General features: G+C 52.9%; 1 pseudogene; it reads right to left on the bottom strand.

Annotated features, from left to right (window-relative positions):
• Positions 1-7,306: 7,306 nt before the first annotated feature.
• Positions 7,307-8,526, bottom strand: LOC147913381 (18S ribosomal RNA; annotated as a pseudogene).
• Positions 8,527-18,451: the final 9,925 nt, after the last annotated feature.

Below are 18,451 nucleotides of genomic sequence, written 5' to 3'. Positions count from 1 at the left end.
CAAACAGAAATACCAAGCTGCTTTCTGTGTGGTGGGAACTGGCCCTTCCCCCACAGAGAGAGTTGCAAGTTGTAACATTTCAAGGCTCTTGGAGGCGTCGTAGCACGGGATGGACTGGCCATCTGTGCCGGGCTGGGATGATAACCAAAGAGAACAATGCACGTACACAACTACTGGGCTGGGACGTTAGCCAGGGGCTCAGTGCACATATGCCACTGATAACCATTTTGTGCATGGAAACACTAAATGCTTGCTCTGCAAACTCTGTAATTGCTTACTCTGAAAATTACTGATGGTATAAAAACTGCTGGAAACTGAGACCCGGTGAGAGTTCCACCTGTGGAAGGGACACCTTGCCCAGGACGTGTGATCCTTGCCCAGCCGCGTCGATTGACAGGGCTCTCCCGGCAGTGGGGCGTGGATGTTGTGAGTAACTGATTTGATGTGAAGTAATTGATTTGATATGAAGTAATTGATTTGATGTGTTCTCTTTTCGGTCAACCTGGTGTTTCTCTTTCCGGTTGATTTGTGTCATTTCTCTTCAGCCGATGTGGGTGTTTTCCCTTTCCAGTCGGGCTGATGTTTTTTCCCTCTTAATATTTGACCTATTCAGATCTGTTTGCAGACTATCACCTTTACTATCCTCTATATAATAAAATATACCTTCAGTCCATTTGTTTGGAGTGGAAAGTGTCTTTTACGTCTCCGATCGAATCCCCGAACCTCTCATAACAGATGCCCACTCTCACCACTCTTATTCAACATAGTACTGGAAGTCTGAGCCAGAGCAATTAGGCAAGAAAAAGAAACAAAAGGAATCGAAGTCGGAAAGGAAGAAGTGAAACTCTCACTATTTGCAATGACATGATTCTATATATAGAAAACCCTAAAGAATCCTACTAGAAATAATCAACAAATACAGTAAAGTTATAGGATAGAAATCAACATACAAAAATCAATTGCATTTCGACAAACTAACGACAAGCTAGCGGAAAGTGAAGTTAAGACTACAATCCCGGGCCGGCCCCGTGGCTTGGCGGTTAAGTACGCGCGCTCCGCTGTTGGCGGCCCGGGTTCGGATCCCGGGCGCGCACCGACGCACTGCTTCTCCGGCCATGCTGAAGCCATGTCCCACATGCAGCAACTAGAAGGATGTGCAGCTATGACATACAACAATCTACTGAGGCTTTGGGGGGAAAAAAATAAATAAAATCTTTAAAAAAAAAAAAAAGAATACAATCCCATTTACAATCATGACAAAAAGAATAAAATACCAAAGAATAAACTTAACCGAGGAGGTGAAAGAACTATACATTGAAAACTATAGGAGAGAAATTGAAGAAGACAGAAAGAGATGGAAAGATATTCCATGCTTGTGGATTGGAAGAATAAACATTGTTAACAAGGTCTGTTTGTACAGAATTCTCTCATCCTCAACTTCCCGACCTTGACAATAATATAAGAATGTCACACTCCTTCTAGGATAGGGCGGACATCTTCCACAGTGGGGGGAGGTTGGTTGGTTGGTTGATCTCCAGCTTCCAGGAAGAAAAGAAGGAGGGTCAGCACTGCATTCTTGCACCTGCTGTCTGATGAGGTAAGGTTTTGTTTGTTTGTTTGTTGCTGTTGCTGTCTTCTTTAAAAGTGTCTGTGGGCTGGCCTGGTGGTGCAAGTGGTTAAATGCATGCACTCCGCTTTGGCAGCCTGGGGTTCGCAGGTTCTGATCCCAGGCGTGCACTGAAGCATTGCTTATCAAGCCATGCTGTGGCGGTGTCCCATATAAAGTGGAGGAAGATGGGCACAGATGTTAGCCCAGGGCTGATCTTCCTCACAAAAGTGAAATAAAATAAAATAAAAGTGTCTGTGTGTAGCTCCAAACAATATCCCAGTGTCCTTTCCATCTTAGTCTTTGACCTCAGGTTTCAGCTTTTGACAGGAGGAGGGACATATTTTTCTGGGGGACTCATTTTTCTGACACAATGGGGGGCGAAGAAGGATAAGATGGGTGGGGATGGGCCCATGCCTATTCTTTTCTTTCATGGTGGGAAGGTGACTCGGTTCTTGCCAGACAGGATCTAATTTCACCATGAACCATCAGGCGAGATATCAGGGGAGAAGAGGGAGAGCGAAGGTTTGAAGAGCATGGAGAAGGTGGGTTCTAGATGCTGGGGTCTCCAGAGCAATGAATTCACTGGAGGCACACGAAAGTCAATGATTTCTGGACCATATGGCCGATTTCATGTGTAGGTCATTTCGAATTGATGAGGCTGCCCTCCGAGCCACTTTTGGATATCGTCTCCAGCTCCCCTGAGCGGTGGAGCTGTGCGAGTCTAAGATGGGGCACATCCAGGGAGAAAATTGTGCCAGGGAAACAGAGGCAGCAGTAAGTCATTGAGGATAAGGTCTTTAGAGGAGACTGACTCTTCTCAAGTGGATGAGGTAGAAGGAGACCATCTGAATTTTTGTTTCGTGTGTGCTAGGTATTTAGGTGGGAGGGAGTGGGGGGGTGTGGTGGTGGGTGTGGGGTTGGTGTTTATGTTCTTGGCAAGGTGAAAAAACTCTTCAAGTGGAGACTTTTGTGGAAGGGTCTGGTCTGGCAGGATGGGAGGGTGTGGGTGGGTCCATTTAGCAAGAAATCAGAAGAATCTGTAGTAGCTCAGACTCAGGCCTTTTAAGAAATAGGCAGAGAGAAGAGTTTAGCTTTGCTCATCACAGCAGCTGGCACCTCATGGGTAACAACGGAAGCTTCCCAGAATGAATTAAGTTGCAGGAGCCAGTGTGCCCTGTGCTGCTCTCAGCCCCCAGGCAGGCAGGTGGTCAGGCGGGCAGCTACCACTGTCCTACTCTCTGGTGGTCCAGGTCCCACCTCTGGCCCCACTCCCACCCACTGGAAACAGCACAGAGCAACTAAGGCTGTTGCCAAATCTTTCTGTCGGTGCCCATGCATGCAGACTGTGTGTGACCACAAGGATGTACAGAATCCCATTGAGGGGGTGAGAGTGGGGGAGTTTCCAGTGTGTAAGCCTGCATTCAGCAGGCGTAGAGGAGGAGAAATGATGTTCCCACCGCTACTCCCCTTCTGAGTCCTTGGCTGAGCCCACCCAAGCCCAGTAACAAAGAGACAGATCCAGAAGAGAACAACAGAGAGATTATGAAGGCATGCAAGTGCACGTCACTCAGGGAGAAGCCTAAAGCAGAAGTCACTCGAAATGGCGGCTCTGAATTCCAGCTTCTAGAGCATGTCACACAAAGAACAATCCAGTTGTACAGAAATGACAGGAGAAAGGAAAGCGGCTCTAGGCTTCCAAGGCCAGCCAACTGTGGGAAGGTCAAGAGATGGGAGGAAACTCATGGAGTCAAGGTTTTGTTTGTAGAGTCCTCTGGGCTAGTGTCTGGGCTGACAAGCATGTCTTCTTTCCTCCTGGTTCAGGGAGGCCACCTTTCCCACGGGAGCTTTATCTCCCGATTTCAGGTCAGGACGAAAAGGCAGAGGTCTCGCGTCCTTCTCGTGCCTGCTGTTTCTCAAGGGCCTCGAATTCCAAAGAATCCATGTGTGAGAGCGGGTCGACCTATTCTGGCTCCCTCACTTCACAGGGAAGTGCCAGACCTATTCTGGCTCTGTGCCAGACCTATTCTGGCTCCCTCACTTCACAGGGAAGACTGCTCTCTCCTCATTCTAGAGAAAGCTCCCAAACCACCGACACCCAGTATGGTCTACCTACACCAACCATCCCTCCTTTGAAAATAATTTCTACAGTGACAGAAGGACGGACGTGCCACACACGCCCCCCAGTCCACCTTCACCTCCACTCCCATCGTCTGCCTCCTTGACGGCCAAAAGAGCTGCATCAGAGAACTGAACGGGACTTTGAAACATTCTAAAGGAATGACTTGGGTCTGCCTGTTGGAAAAAGCACCATGCTGTTAATTTGATTGGTCTTTCCCGGGGGGGGGGGCTGTTGGGGACAGATACGGAAGTGGGGCCGTTCTTAATTTTGGGGTGATGGGAATGTTCTGGAAATACATATTGGTGACGGCTGTGTCACTTTGTGAATAGACTCCCAAAGCCCACTGGCTTGTGCATTTTTTAAAGGCTGGAATTAGGTAGGTAGGTAGGTACGTTGGTAGGTCGGCAGGTAGTCGGCTGGTCGGTGGGTCTACCTACCTATATCACACACATACATAAAGGGAAGAGACAGACAGACAGACGGAGACAGCTAGTTCATTATCGACACTGGCCATAGGCATTCATCTGAGTGCTTGTACCCCTTCCCCAAACTAATAACATCCGTGTAGATAAAGATCACCCACATACAAGAACCAGAACCACTTACTAACAAGCAAGAGAGTCGGTGGGCCCCTGCCGCCACCACCACCATGACCACTTGCGTTTGGCAGAGGAGTGGGAAAGCCGGATGGTGGCAAAAAAGGCAAGTCCACCGGATTAGAGGTGGTTGGCTGTGGAAAAGCTGGAGGTGGGCTGACTAGAAGAAGGGTGTCCTATGTAATGGAGGGGAGCAGATTTGCTTTCCTCTTTGCTCCCAAGTTGGGTGGGAGGGAGAGGCCCTAAGTTGGGGGCCCAAATGAGGAAGGCTGTCAGTTCAGCGCTGACTCTGAATCTCTGACCATTTGGGGCGGATCACTGCGGAGGTGTGCTGTGGGCTTTGCGGCCTGGAGCCCCTCTTTCTGTCATCTTTCCACCAAAGTTTCTGTGGAAAGAGAAACTTCATTGTGTCTCTGTCTCTGTGTGTCTCTGTCTCTCTCTCTCTGTGTCCCTCCCTCCCTCTTTCCTTCCTTCCTTCCTCTTTTCTCCTTCCTCCTCCTCTTCTCCCACCTCCTCCTTCCTCTCTCTCTCCATGTGAAACAGACGGTAATTGTGATAGTTATTTACATTCACATACATGTGTCAACACTACAAAAGTTTGACGACCGACATTTTTATGTATGTTAACAATTTATAAGATATTCAAAGTACTTACATAATTGCATGCGTCAATATTTCTAAATGATAAAAATCATTGTGGGAACTACTATTACAACCCTCCACCTGACTGCCGGCCGGACTGCTTCCCACACCTCACTCCCAACGCCCACCCCCACCTCCACCCCCGCCCCGCCGGCCACCCTCTCTCCTGTCTTCCCCTTCGCCAGCCCCGGCCGGCCCAGCCCGGCTATCTGGTCGACCTCTTGGAGCGCTGTATAAGCGGCCGCCAGGCAGGTGGCGCCCGACGACCAGCCTCACCGTCAGCGGGACGGCTCAGGATCGCGGGGCAGGGAGGCTGCAGCGCCGGCCGGCCAGGTGCTTGGCCGGGTCCCGATCCCCCCGGGTCTCGTTTCTCGGCCCGAGGCGAGCAGAGGGGGAGAGGCCAGCCCGGTCCCGGAAAGGGGCCTTGGAAACTTTCTTCCGAACGTCCCTGGGACAGGGGCGTCTGGAGGCGAGGGGACGGAGTCCTCCTCCACACGCCCTCGTGCCACAGGCTGGCCGGGCCGGTTCTGGGTCCTGCGGTCGACGTGGCACTCTCCCCGGAGGCATCCCTGCCGGGGCTCCCTTCAGTCAGCCGGTGCGATCGAGTCCCCGGGCGGATTTAGAAACTTCCGAGAACCCAACGAGACCTGTCCCTCCCGCGTCGCCCGGGATCAGTCGGACACCCCTTGTGGATGGAGGAACTTTCCTTCGTTTTCTTTTCTTTTTCTTTTTTTTTTTGGCTGCCACCGCCACTGCCACCAAACATCACTAAACGATAGTAATGAAAACGGTAATCATTAGAACAATAAAATTATAATTGCGTGTTTCTTTGCTTTCGATGAATAGAGAGGTATGATTTATGATATTCTATGATTGATATTTTTAACCTTCTATATTTCATCCCAGCGGCATGAACCACGAAAGTATGCGGCTGGACGACAGAGGTCAGCCATGGGATTTCCGGACGACCGGCTGGCCGACCTGAGCACCACAAGGCCCAGGGAGAAGTCCAGGACGGGCAGCTGGTCGACCTGGGAAGCTGGGGTCTGGGGGCCTCAGGCATTCGGAGCCTCAGAGCCCCAGGGACCCAGAGGTCCCGAGACGCGCGGCAGGAATATCTGGTCAACCCGAGCCTCCCCAACCCGCGGCCAAGTCCGGCATGGACGGCTGGTCGACATCGCTGTCCGTCGCGAGCCTCCCGCGGCCCCCAAGCCCATCCGCGCCCTGGCGGCCCATGTCGAGCCTCGAGGACTGTTGGTCGACGGGGGGAAGGGGGTGGCCAGAGGTGGGGGGAAGGTGCGCAAGGGCGGCGTCCGGCTGGCCGGTTCCCCGAGCAGCCCCCGCGCGGCGGCGCGTAGAGGGGCGAGGGCTATGGAGGGAGCGGGGGGCACCCGGCCCCCCTGGACCACGGGACGCGACCCGACCCCCGAAGGGCGCGCGCTCGCCCGCGCCCGCCGCACTGCCCTCGCCCGTCCCAGCCCGGGCGAGGCCCCGCCGGGGTGGAGAGGACGAGCGCGCGAGGCGGAGCCTGAGGGAGAAGGGCCCGAGCCCCCGACCCGAGGGGCACGGGCGAGACGCCCAGGGGTCTGTAAACCTGGGCGCCGGGGAGCTCTAGGTGCCTGGATGAGGCGGAAGAAACGGGAGAGGTGGGAGGAACCGCGCGGCCGCTGCCTCCACGCCGATAACACCGCCTGCCGCAGCCCGGGACCCGCCGCCCACCGACGCCGCGCCCCCCGACACACACACCGGGCCGGCCTCGCGCCCGACACACACCGCCCTCGGGCCCTCCCCGCACCCGCGGCCCGAGCCCCACGCCACGGACGATGTGGGGCTACGCGGGAGGCGGGGCGCAAGGGGGCAGGGAGAGGGGAGGAAGAGCCGGAGGGGGGCCCCTGGGCGCGGAGGGCGGGGAGAGACGCGGCGGGGGCGGGATCGGAGGAGCGGACCACCGGCGACGACCCGGGAGCCGTACAGGGCTGGCGGCACGAGGCGGCGGGCACCCGGCGTGATCCAAAGCTCCAAGGCCCTTCGGGGACCGACGCCGCCAGAAACCCGTCCCAGGAGGCGTGGAGGGATGCGGGGTAGCGACCCTCCACCCGCTTCAGGGAGATCGGAGGGCGGGGACCACAGATGGGAGATGTGGTGACCACAGATGGGGGCCAGGGCCGGAGGGCACTAGGCCGGGAGACCCCGTTGCCATCCCATTTCTCCCAGCTGACCGCCACCTGCGGAGGTATGCCTTCCATGCCTCTGGTGATCAGCGGGGGCACAGGGCACCAGCCCGCCCACACGGTGATGGGTAGCCAGCACACTCAACAGGCGGGCTCCAAGCTTCTCCATTAATGATCCTTCCACAGGTTCACCTAGGGAAACACTGTTACAGACCTTTACTTCCTCTAGATAGTCAACAGTCTTCTCAGCCCTCCACCAGGGCTGTTGGCCCACCAGGCGGGGGTATCCCAGGGCCTCACTAAACCATCCAATCAGTAGTAGCGACGGGCGGTGTGTACAAAGGGCAGGGACTTAATCAACGCAAGCTTATGACCCGCACTTACTGGGAATTCCTGGTTCATGGGGAATAATTGCAATTCCCGATCCCCATCACAAATGGGGTTCAACGGGTTACCCGTGCCTGCCGGCGTAGGGTAGGCACACGCTGAGCCAGTCAGTGTAGCGCGCGTGCAGCCCCGGACATCTAAGGGCATCACAGACCTGTTATTGCTCAATCTCGGGTGGCTGAACGCCGCTTGTCCCTCTAAGAAGTTGGGGGACGCCGACCGCTCGGGGGTCGGGTAACTAGTTAGCACGCTTGAGTCTCGTTCGTTATCGGAATTAACCAGACAAATCGCTCCACCAACTAAGAACCGCCATGCACCACCACCCACGGAATCCAGAAAGAGCTATCAATCTGTCAGTCCTGTCTCAGTCAATCCTGTCAATCCAGGTGAGGTTTCCCGTGTTGAGTCAAATTAAGCCGCAGGCTCCAGTCCTGGTGGTGCCCTTCCGTCAATTCCTTTAAGTTTCAGCTTTGCAACCATACTCCCCCTGGAACCCAAAGACTTTGGTTTCTCGGAAGCTGCCCAGCGGGTCATGGGAATAACGCAGCCACATCTCCAGTCCGCATCATTTATGGTCGGAACTACGGCGGTATCTGATCGTCTTCGAACCTCCGCCTTGCTGCTTGATTAATGAAAACATTCTTGGCAAATGCTTTTGCTCTGGTCTGTCTTGTGCTGGTCCAAGAATTTCACCTCTAGCAGCGCAATTGCCCCCGGCAGTACCTCTTAATCATGGCCTCAGTTCCGAAAACCAACAAAATAGAACCAACGTCCTATTCCATTGTTCCTAGCTGTAGTATCCAGGCGGCTCAGGCCTGCTTTGAACACTAATTTTTTCAAAGTAAACACCTCAGGCCCAGCGAGACACTCACTTAAGAGCATCCAGGGGGCGCCAAGAGGTAAGGAGGGGGGACGGGCGGTGGCTCGGAATCAGGTACAGGTTAGGGATCAGGTTCGAGTTTGGTTTAGGTTTCTGGTTAGGGTTAGTGTCAGGGTCAGGGTTAGGGTTAGGGTCTGGGTCATGGTTAAGGTTAGGGTCAGGGTTAGGGTGAGGGTCAGGGTCAGGGTCAGGGATAGGGTCAGAGTGAGGGTCAGGGTCAGGGTTAAGGCATGGGCTTGGGTTAGGGTTAGGGTTTGGTTAGGGTTAAGGTTAGAGTTCAGGTTAGAGTTAGAGTTGTTAAGGTTAGAGTTAGGGTTAGTGTTAGGGCTAGGGCTAGGGCTAGGGTTAGGGTTACAGCTAGGGTTAGGGTTGGTTATCAGTAGGGGTAAGGGTATCGGTGGTGTAGAGTTATGGGGAGGGATAAGAATAGGGTTACGCTGGGGTTTGGCTTTGGCTTTGGGTTTGGGTTAGGGTTAGGGTTTGGGCTAGGGCTAGGTGTAGGGTTGTTAGTGCTGGTGCTTGGGCTAGAGTTAGAGTTAGGGTTCCAGGTAGGGGTAGGGTTACATTTAGGGTTAGGCTTCATGTTCAGGTTCAAGTTAGGGTTGGGGTTAGGGTTAGGGTTCACATTGGGGTTAGTGTTCAGGATGGGTTTCAAGTTCAGGTTCTGGTTAGGGTTTGGGGTGGGGTTCAGGTTAGGGTTAGGCTTTGGGTTCTGGTTCAGGTTCAGGTTCTGGTAAGGGTTAGGCTTAGGGTGAGGGTGAGGGTTATGGTCACAGTAAGGATTAGATTTAGGGTTAGGGTTAAGGTCAGAGTCAGGGTCAGGGTCAGGGTCTGGGTTTGGTGTAGGGTTAGGGTCAGGGTGAGGGTTAGGGCCCGGGTCAGGTTCAGGCATAGGATTGAGGGTCAGGGTAGGGGTAGGGGTAGCATTAGGGGTAGGGATAGGGCTGGGGTTTTGGTTTAAGGTAAGTGTCAAGGTCAAGGTCAGGGTAGGGTCAGGGTCATGGGTAGGGGTAGGGGTAGTGGTAGAAGTAGTGATAGAGTCTGGGTCAGGGTCACTGTGAGGGGTGGGGTAGGGAGGGTAAGGGTTGGGTTACGGGTAGGGGTAGTGTTAGGGTTATGGTTAGGGTCTGATTTAGGATCAGGGTCAGGGTCAGTCAGCAGTAGTGGTAGTGGTAGGGTAAGGGTAGGGTTTGGTTTTGGCATAGTGGTAGGGGTAGCGGTAGGGGTAGGGTAAGTTTAGAGTTAGGGTTATGGTCTAAGTCAGGGTCAGGTTCAGGTGTAAGGTCAGGGGTAGGGGTAGGGGCAGGTGTAGGGACAGGGTTAGGGGAAGGGTCAGGGTCAGGGTCAGGTGTAGGGGTAAACATTGGGGTAGGCATAGGGATAGGGCTAGGGTTAGAGTCAAGGACACAGTCAGGGGAGGGGTCAGGGACAGGGTCAGGCATTGGGGTAACTGTAGACATAGGGTAGGTTTAGGGTTACTTGTAGGGTTATATTTAGGGTTATGGTTGGGATCAGGGTCAGTGTTAGGTTTAAAACTAAGGGTTGTTTTGGGGTAGTGTTAGGGTTACAGTTAGGGTTTGGGTTCGGGCTTAGGGGTTAGGTTAAGTGTTAGTGTTAGGGTAGGGTCAGGGTCAGGATTAGGGTTGGGGTAGGGGTAGGTGTAGGTGTAGGGTCAGGGTCAGCATCAGTGTCCAGGCCAGGGTAGGTTTAGGTGTAGGAATAGGTTCACAGTCAGGATCCAGGTCAGGGTCAAGGCAGGGTCCATGGTAGGGGTAGAGTTAGGGAGAGGGGTAGGGAGAGGGGGAGGGTTAGTGTTTGATTTAGGGTCAGGATCAGTGTGAGAGTTAAGGTCAAGAGTAGGGGTAGGGTAGAGATAGGGATAGGAGTAGGGTTATAATTAGAGTTAGGTTTAGGGTCAGAGCCAGTGTCAGGGGTAGGCATACGTGTAGGGGTAGGGGTAGGGTTAGGGTTAGAGTCAGTGTCATGGTCAGAGTCAGGGTTAGAGTCAGGGGTAAGTGTAGCGGTAGGGGTAGGGTTCCAGGTAAAGTCAGGGTCAGGGTCAGGGTTAGGGTCAGGGTCAAAGTCTGGTCCAAGTTCAGGTTCAGAGTTAGGGTCAAGGTTAGAGGTAGGAGTAGGGGTAGGGGTTGGAATAAGGGTAGGTGTAGGGGTAGGTGCAAGGTTAGGGTTAGTGTTTGGGCTAGAGTCAGGTCAGGGTCCACATCAGAGCCAGAGCCAGGGGCAGCAGTAGTGGTAGGTTCAGGGGTACAGGTAGGGTCAGGGTCAGGGTCAGAGTCAAGGGTAGGGTCTGTCTTAGGGTTGGGGGTAGGGGTAAGGGTATGGGTAGCATTAGGGGCAGGTGTAGGTGTAGGGATAGGAATGTGTGTAGGTGTAGGTGTGGGGTTTATGTTAATATCATGGTTAGGGTTCAGCTTAGAGTCATGGTTAGGGTCAGGGTCAGGGTCAGGGGTAGTGGTATGTGTAGGGATAGGGGTAGGTGTAGGGTTGGGTGTAGGGGTAGGCTTCAGGTTAGGGTTAGGGTTTGGGTTAGGGTCAGAGTCAGAATCAGAGTCAGGTTCAGTTGTAGTAGTAGGTGTAGGGGAACAGGTAGGGTTAGGATCAGGGTGAGGGTAAGCATCAGGGTCAGGGTCTGTGTCAGGGTTAGTGCTGAGGTTAGGGGTAGGTGTATGGCTAGGGTTAAGGTTAGTGTTAGGGTCATATTTACAGTCAGGGTCAGCATCAGGGTTAGATATTGGGGTAGGGGTAGGCATAGTGTTGGGGTCAGGGTCAGGGTCAAGTTCAGGGTAAATGTCAGGGTCATCTTCTGTGTCAAGGTTAAGGGTAGGGGTAGGGATTGGTTTGGAGTCAGGGTCAGGGTCAGTGTCAAGGTAAGGGTCAGTTCTAGGGAAAGGGGTAGGTGTAGGGAGAAGGGTGGGGTTTGGTTCAGGGTCCAAGTCAGGGTCTGGGTAAGGGTCAGGGTCAGGTTCAGGGGTTTGGGTAGGATAGACATAGTTGAAGGGTTAGGGTTAGTTGTAGGGTTAGCATTAGGGTTAGGGATAAGTTCACAGTCAGGGTCAAAATCAGGGTCTGGGGTAGACGTAGAGATATGGGTATGGGTAGGGGTAGGTTTAGTGTTATATTTAGGGTCAGGGTCAGATTCAGGGTGGGATCAAGGGTAGGGGTAGGGTTAAGGATAGGGTTAGCATTAGGGTCAGGGTCAGTGTCAGGGGTAGGTGTAGATGTAGGGGTATAGTTATGGTTAGGGTTACAGTTATGGTTAGGGTTAGCCTCAGGGTCAGGTTCAGTCTGGAGTGGGGGTGAGGGTAGGGGTAGAGGTAGAGGTAGGGATAAGGTTGGGGTAGGGACAAGGTCAGGGTCAGGATTAGGGTTAGGGTCAGCATCAGGTTCAGGGTTAGGATCAGGTTCAGGGATAGAATCAGGGTTAGGGGTAGGGATAGGGTTAGGTGTAGGGTTAAGGGTATGTTTTGAGTTAGCATTAGGGTTAGTGTTTGGGCTAGGGTCCAGTAAGGGTCTGGGGCAGGGGCGGGGGTAGTGGTAGGTGTAAGGGTTGGAGTAGTGGTAGTGGTAGCATTAGGGGTAAGGGTAGGGAGTTGTATAGGGGTATGGAGGGTTAGATGTAGGGTTTGTGTTAAGTTTAGGGTTAGGGTTTGAGTTAGGGTCAGTGTCAGGATTAGGGGTAGGGATAGGGATAGGTGTAGGGTTATGCGTAGGGGTAGGCTTCGGGTTAGGGTAAGGGTTCAGGGATTAGGTAAGAGTTAGGTAGCCTTCAGGGTTAGGGTCAGCATCAGGATCAGGGTCAGAGTCAGGTGTAGGGGAAAAGGTAGGGTTAGGATCAGTGTCAGGGTAAGCATCAGAGTTAGGGGTAGGGGTAGGGGTACAGTTAGTATCAGGTTCTGGGTCAGGGGCAGGAGTAGGGATAGGGTTAATTGTAGGGACAGTGTTGGGGTCAGCATCACAGTCAGGTTCAGGGTTAGTGTCAGGGTCAACGTATGAGTCAGGGGTAGATGTAGGGGTAGGGGTAGGTGCAGGCATTGGTTTTGGGTCAGGGTCAGTGTCAAATTAAGGGTCAGCTGCATGGAAAGGGGTAGGGGTAGGTTCATGGATGGAGTTTGGGTCAGGGTCAAGGTCAGGATCTGGGTAAGGGTCAGGGTCAAGTTCAGGATCAGGGTGAGTTTCAGGGGTAGGGGTAGGGGTAGGATTAAAGGTAAGCATAGAGGTAGAGTTAGGGTTTGAGTCAGGGTCAGTGTCAGAGGTAGGGGTAGTTGTATGGGTATGATTAGGGTTAGGGTTGCGGTTAGTGTTAGGGTTAAATTCAGGGTCATGTTCAAGGTCAGGCTCAGGTTCAGATCAGGGGCATATCTAGGGGTAGGAGTAGGTGTAGGTGTAGGGTTAGGCGTCGGGTTAGGATTAGAGTCCTGGTCAAGGTCGTGATGAGGGTTAGGGGTAGGTGTGGCAGTTGGAGTAAGGGTAGGACTAGGGTTACAGGAAGGTCAGTGTTCAGTGTCAGGGTCAGGGTCAGGGTCAGGGTCAGGAGTAAGGTTCCAATTAGGGGTAGAAGTATGGGTAAGGTAGGTGTAGAGTTAGGGTCAGGTGCAATGTCAGGATCAGGGTCAGTTGTATGGGTAGGGGTAGGGGTAGGGGTAGGGTGAGTGTAAAGTTAGGGATAGGGTTAGGGTTAGTGTCAGGGTCAGTGTTCGCATCACAGTCAGGGTAGGGGTTGGTGTTGGGTTAGGAGTCAGGCTATTGTTAGGGTTAGGGTAAAGGTCAGGTTCTGGGTCGAGGTCAGGTTCAGGCATAGGAGTGAGGGTTGGAGTTAGGTTTAGGTTTAGAGTAAGTGTCAAGGTCAAGGTCAGGGTAGGGGTAAGTGTAGGGGTAGGGATAGTGGTAGGAGTCAGGGTAGGGTCAGGAACAGCATCAAGGTCAGTGCCAGGGGTATGTGTAAGGGAGGGGTAAGAGTTTGGATAGATGTGGGGTTAGGGTCAGATTTAGGGTCAGGGTCAGGGTCAGTGTCAGGGTAGGGGTAGGGTTTGGTTTTGGCATAGGTGTAGGGCAGGTGTAAGGGTAGGTTTAAGTTTAGGTTTAGGGTTACGGTTAGAGTCAGGATCAGGGTTCATTATAAAGTTAGGGGTAGGGGTAGGGATGGGGTTAGGGAAGGTCAAGGTCAGGTGTTGGAGCAGGGGTAGGCATAGGGGTAGGGTTAGAGTCAGGGTCAGGGTCAGTGTCAGGGTCAGCGAGAGGGTCAGGCTTTGGTGTTGGGGTAGACACAGGGGTTGGTTTAAGGTTAGTTGTAGGGTTAGGGTTGAGGTTATTTTTAGGGTCAGGGTTAGGTTTAGGACTCTGTGGCTGGAGTAGGGTTAGGGTTAGAGTTCGGGTAAGGGTTAGGGTTACACTTAGGGTTAGGGGTAGGGTCAGGGTCAGGGTCAGGATCCAGGTCATGGTCAGCATGAGCATCAGGGGTAGGTGTAGGTGTAGGGGTAGGTGTAGGTGTAGGGGTAGGTGTAGGTGTAGGGTCAGTGTCAGGGTCAGGGTCAGGGTCAGTGTCTGGGCCAAGGGTAGGGTTAGGGTGGGGGTCATGGTCAGGGTCAGGTTCAGTGTCAGTGTTAGATGTAGGTGTAGGAGTAGGGTTAGGTTTAGGGTCAGCATCAGGGTCAGGGTCAGGGGTAGGTGTAAGTGTAGGGGTAAGGCTAGAGTCAGGGTCAGTGTGACAGTTATGGTTAGGGCCAGGGTCAGTGTTAGGTCAGGGTCTGGTTCAGGGTAAAATTCAGGTTCAGGGGTACAGTCAGGATGAGGGGTAGGGGTGGGATATGGGTACGTATAGTGGCAGGGGTAGTGTTAGGTTTAGGGTTACTGTTGGTGCCAGGGTCAGGTCAGTGTCCAGGGCAGGGGCAGGGGCAGGGGTAGTGGTAGTGTAGGTGTACGTGTACAGTCAGGGTCAGGGTCAGGAGTAGGGTTAAAGGAAGAGTAGGGGTTGGGTTAGGGGTAGAGTTAGGGTTAGGGTTATGGTTATGGTCAGGTTTAAGGTCAGGGTCATGTTCAGTGTCAGGGGTAGGGGTAGGGATAGAGGTAGGGTTTGATTTTGTCATAGGGGTAGGGTAGCAGTAGGGGTAGGGAAAAGTTTATGGTTAGGGTTATGGTCAGAATCAGGGTCAGGATTAGGTGTAAGGTCAGGTGTAGTGGTAGGGGTAGGGGTAAGGATAGGTTTATGAGAAGGGTCAGGGTCAGGGGTAGGGGTAGGTGTATGTCTAGGTGTAGGGGTACGCATAGGGTTCAAGTCAGGGACTGGGTAAAGGGAAAGGTCAGGACAGGGTCCAACATCAGGGTAGGGGTAGACATAGGGGTATGTTTAGGGTTAGTTTTAGGGTTATGGTTAGGGTCAGGGTTAGGTTTAGGACTAAGCTTAGTGGTTTGGGTAGGGTTAGGGTTAGAGTTAGGGTTAGTGTTTGGTGTTCGGGGTTAAGGTAAGTGTTAGGCTTAGGGGTAGATGTAGGGTTAGAGTTAGTTTTAGGGTCAGGGTTAGGGTTAGTGGTAGAGTCATGGTCAGAGTCAGGGTCAGGATCATGGTCATGGTCAGCATCAGGGTCAGGGGTAGGTGTAATGGTAGGTATAGGTGCAATGTCAGTGTCTGGGTCAGGGTCAGTGTCAGTGTCTGGGGCAGGAGTGGAGTTAGGGATAGGAATAGGTTCACAGTCAGGGTAGGGTCCAGGGTAGGGGTAGAGGTAGGGTGGGGGGTAGGCATAGGGGTATGGTTAGCGTTAGATCTAGGGTCAGGGTCAGGGTCAGGTTCAGTGTCAGTGTTAGGCATAGGTGTAGGGGTGGGGTTAGGTTTAGGGTCAGCGTCCAGGTCAGGGTCAGGGTTAGGTGTAGGGATAGCAGTAGGTTTAAGGGTAGGGACAGGGTCAGGATCAGAGTCAGGGTTAGGTTCTGGGTCAGTGTAAAGTTCAGGTTCAGAGGTAGGGTTAGAGTTAGTGAGGTTAGGGATATGGGCAGGTGTAGGGTTAGAGGTAGGGTTATGGTTAGGTTTAGGGTTAGTGTTTGGGTTAGGGATAGTGTTTGGGTTGGATAAGGGGCAGGGACAGGGGTAGTGGTAAGGTAGGTCTACCTGCAGGGTCATGGTCAGGGTCAGGGTCAGGGGTAGTGTCTATGTTAGGGTTAGGGTAGGATTAAGTGTAGGGGTAGGTGTAGGTGTACAGGTAGGTGTATGTGTAGGGATAGGTGTAGGGTTTGTGTTAAGTATAGGGTTAGGGTTAGGGTCAGGGTTAGGGTCAGTGTCAGGGTCAGAGGTAGGAGTAGAGGAGGATTAGAAGTTTGGTTAGGACTTGGTTTATAGTAAGGTTTATGGTTATGGTCTGGTTTAGAGTCCGGGTCAGGTTCAGTGTCTGGGGTAAGGGTAGGGGTAGGGTTTGGTTTTGGCATAGGGTTAGGGGTAGCGGTAGGGGTAAAGGTAAGTTTAGAGTTAGGGTTACGGCCAGGGTCAGGTGTAACATCCAGGGTAGGAGTAGGGGTAGGGGTAGGGGTAGGGGTAGGTTTAGTAGAAGGGTGAAGGTCAGGGTCAGGTATATGGGTAAGGGTAGGTCTAGGCATTGGAGCGGGCACAGAGTTCAAGTCAGGGTCAGGGAAAGTGTCAGGGCAGGGTCAAGCGTTGCGGTAGGGGTTGACATACTGGTAAGTTTAAGGTTTGTTGTAGGGAAAAGTTTAGACTTATGGTTATGCTCCATGTCATGGTCAAGGTCAGGGTTAGGTTTAGGACTAAGGTTTGTGGTTGGGGTTGGGTTAGGGTTAGAGTTAAGGTTAGGGTTCAGGGTTAGGGTTTCAGGTGTTAGGAGTTAGGGTAGGGTTAGGGTTACATTTAGTGTTAGAGTTAGGGTCAAGGTCAGGTCAGGGTAGGGGTAAGGGTAAGGTTAGGTGTAGGGTTAGGGTTAGGTTCAGGGTCAGGTTCAGGGTTGGGAGTGGGGCGAGGATTGTGGTAGAGGTAGGAGTAGGGTTAGAGTTAGGCATAGGGACATGGTCAGAGACAGGGTCTGGGTTAGTGTGATAGAGTTAGATTTTGTGTAAGGGCTAGGGTTAGGGGTAGGGTTAGGGGCAGGGTCAGAGTCAGGGTCAGGTTCAGTGTCAGGGGTAGGAATAGGGGTAGAGATAGTGTCAGAGTCGGTGTCAGGGTCAGGTTCAGGGTAAGTGTCAGGGTCAGCATCTGGGTCAGTGGTAAGCATAGGGGTAGGGTTTGGTTTTGGTTCAGGGTTTGTGTCAGTGTCAAGGTAAGGGTCAGCTGTAGGAAAGGGGTTGGTGTAGGGTTAGGGGTGGGGTTTGGATTAGGGTCTGGCTCAGGGTCTGGGTAAGGGTCAAGGTCAGGATCAGGAGTTGGAGTAGGTAGACATAGTGGCAGGGTTAGGGTTATTTGTAGTGTTAGGGTTAGGGTTATTTGTATTGTTAGGGTTAGGGATAGGTTCACAATCAGGGTCAGGGTCAAAATCAGGGTCAGGTTCCGGGGTAGGGGTAGAGATAGGTGTAAGGGTAGGGTTAGGGTTACATTTAGTGTTAGAGTTAGGGTCAAGGTCAGGTCAGGGGTAGGGTAAGGGTAAGGTTAGGTGTAGGGTTAGGGTTAGGTTCAGGGTCAGGTTCAGGGTTGGGAGTGGGGGCGAGGATTGTGGTAGAGGTAGGAGTAGGGTTAGAGTTAGGCATAGGGACATGGTCAGAGACAGGGTCTGGGTTAGTGTGATGGCTAGCACCAGGATCAGGGTCAAGTTCAGGTCCAGGGCTAGGGTCGGGGTTAAGGGTAGTGGTAGGGGAAGGATAGGGATAGGTATAGGGGTAGGCATAGGGTTAGGATTAGGGTTATAGTTAGTGTTTGGACTAGGTTCTGGGCAGGGTCCAGGTTAGGGGCAGAGGCAGGGGTAGTGGTAAGTGTAGGGGTACAGGTAGGGTCAGGGTCAGGGGTAGGGTCTGTGGTTTGGTTATGGGTAGGGGTAGGGGTAGTGGTAGCATTAGGGGTAGGGGTAGGTGTAGGGTTTGTGTTAAGTTTAGGGTTAGGGCTCGAGTTAGGGTCAGCGTCAGGGTCAGTGTCAGGATTAGTGGGTAGAGATAGGAGTAGGTATAGGGTTATTGGTAGGATTAGGCTTCTGATTAGGATTAGGGTTAGGGTTCGGGTTAGGGTCAGCATCAGGATCAGGTGTAGTGGTAGGTGTAGGGGAACCAGTAGGGTTAGAATCAGGTTCAGGGTAAGCATCTGGGCCAGGGTCTGGTTCGAGGGTAGGGCTAGGGGTAGGGGGATGGTTAGGGTTATGGTCAGGTTCTAGGTCAGGCTCAGGGTGATGGTCAGGGTCAGGGGTAGGGATAGGGGTAGGAGTAGGGATAATTTTGGGGTCAAGATCAGCGTCAGGTTCAGGGTAAGTGTCAGGATCAACATATGGGTCAGGGTTTGGGGTCAGGGTAGGCATAGCAGTAGGGGTTAGTTTGGATCAGGGTCATGGTCAGTGTCAAGGTAAGGGTCTGCTGTAGGGAAAGGGGTAGCTGTAGGGTTAGGGGTGGGGTTTGGGTCAGGGTCCAGGTCTGGGTCTGGGTAAGGGTTGGGGTTAGGGTCAGGTTCGGGGTAGGGTAGACATAGTGGCAGAGTTAGGATTAGTTGTAGCATTCAGGTTACGATTAGGGATAGGTTCACAGTCAGGGTCAGGGTCAGGGTAGGGTCCGTGCTAGGGGTAGAGTTAAGGTTAGGGATAGATGTAAGGGTAGGGTTAGTGTTAGATTTAGGGCCAGGGTCAGGGATGGGGCTAGGGGTAAGGATAGGTGTTGGGTTATGATTAGGGTTAGGGTTAGGGTTAGGGTTAGGGTTAGGGTCAGTATCAGGATTAGGGTCAGGCGTTGGTGTAGGGGCAGTGGTAGGGTTATGGGTAGGGTCAGGGTCAGGTGTAGGGTCTGTGTTCAGGGTAGGGGTTGGGGCACAGGTAGGGGTTGGGGTACGGGTAGGGGTAGCATTAGGGTAGAGGTAGGGGTAGGCATAGGGGTAGGTGTTGGGTTAGATGTAGGCTTTGTGTTATG

This window comes from Ceratotherium simum, chromosome 27 (assembly GCF_057802395.1).
Source record: "Ceratotherium simum simum isolate JZ-2026a chromosome 27, ASM5780239v1, whole genome shotgun sequence".
In the NCBI taxonomy this organism is placed as follows: Eukaryota; Metazoa; Chordata; class Mammalia; order Perissodactyla; family Rhinocerotidae; genus Ceratotherium; species Ceratotherium simum.
This window is presented reverse-complemented; position numbering and strand designations above follow the sequence as displayed.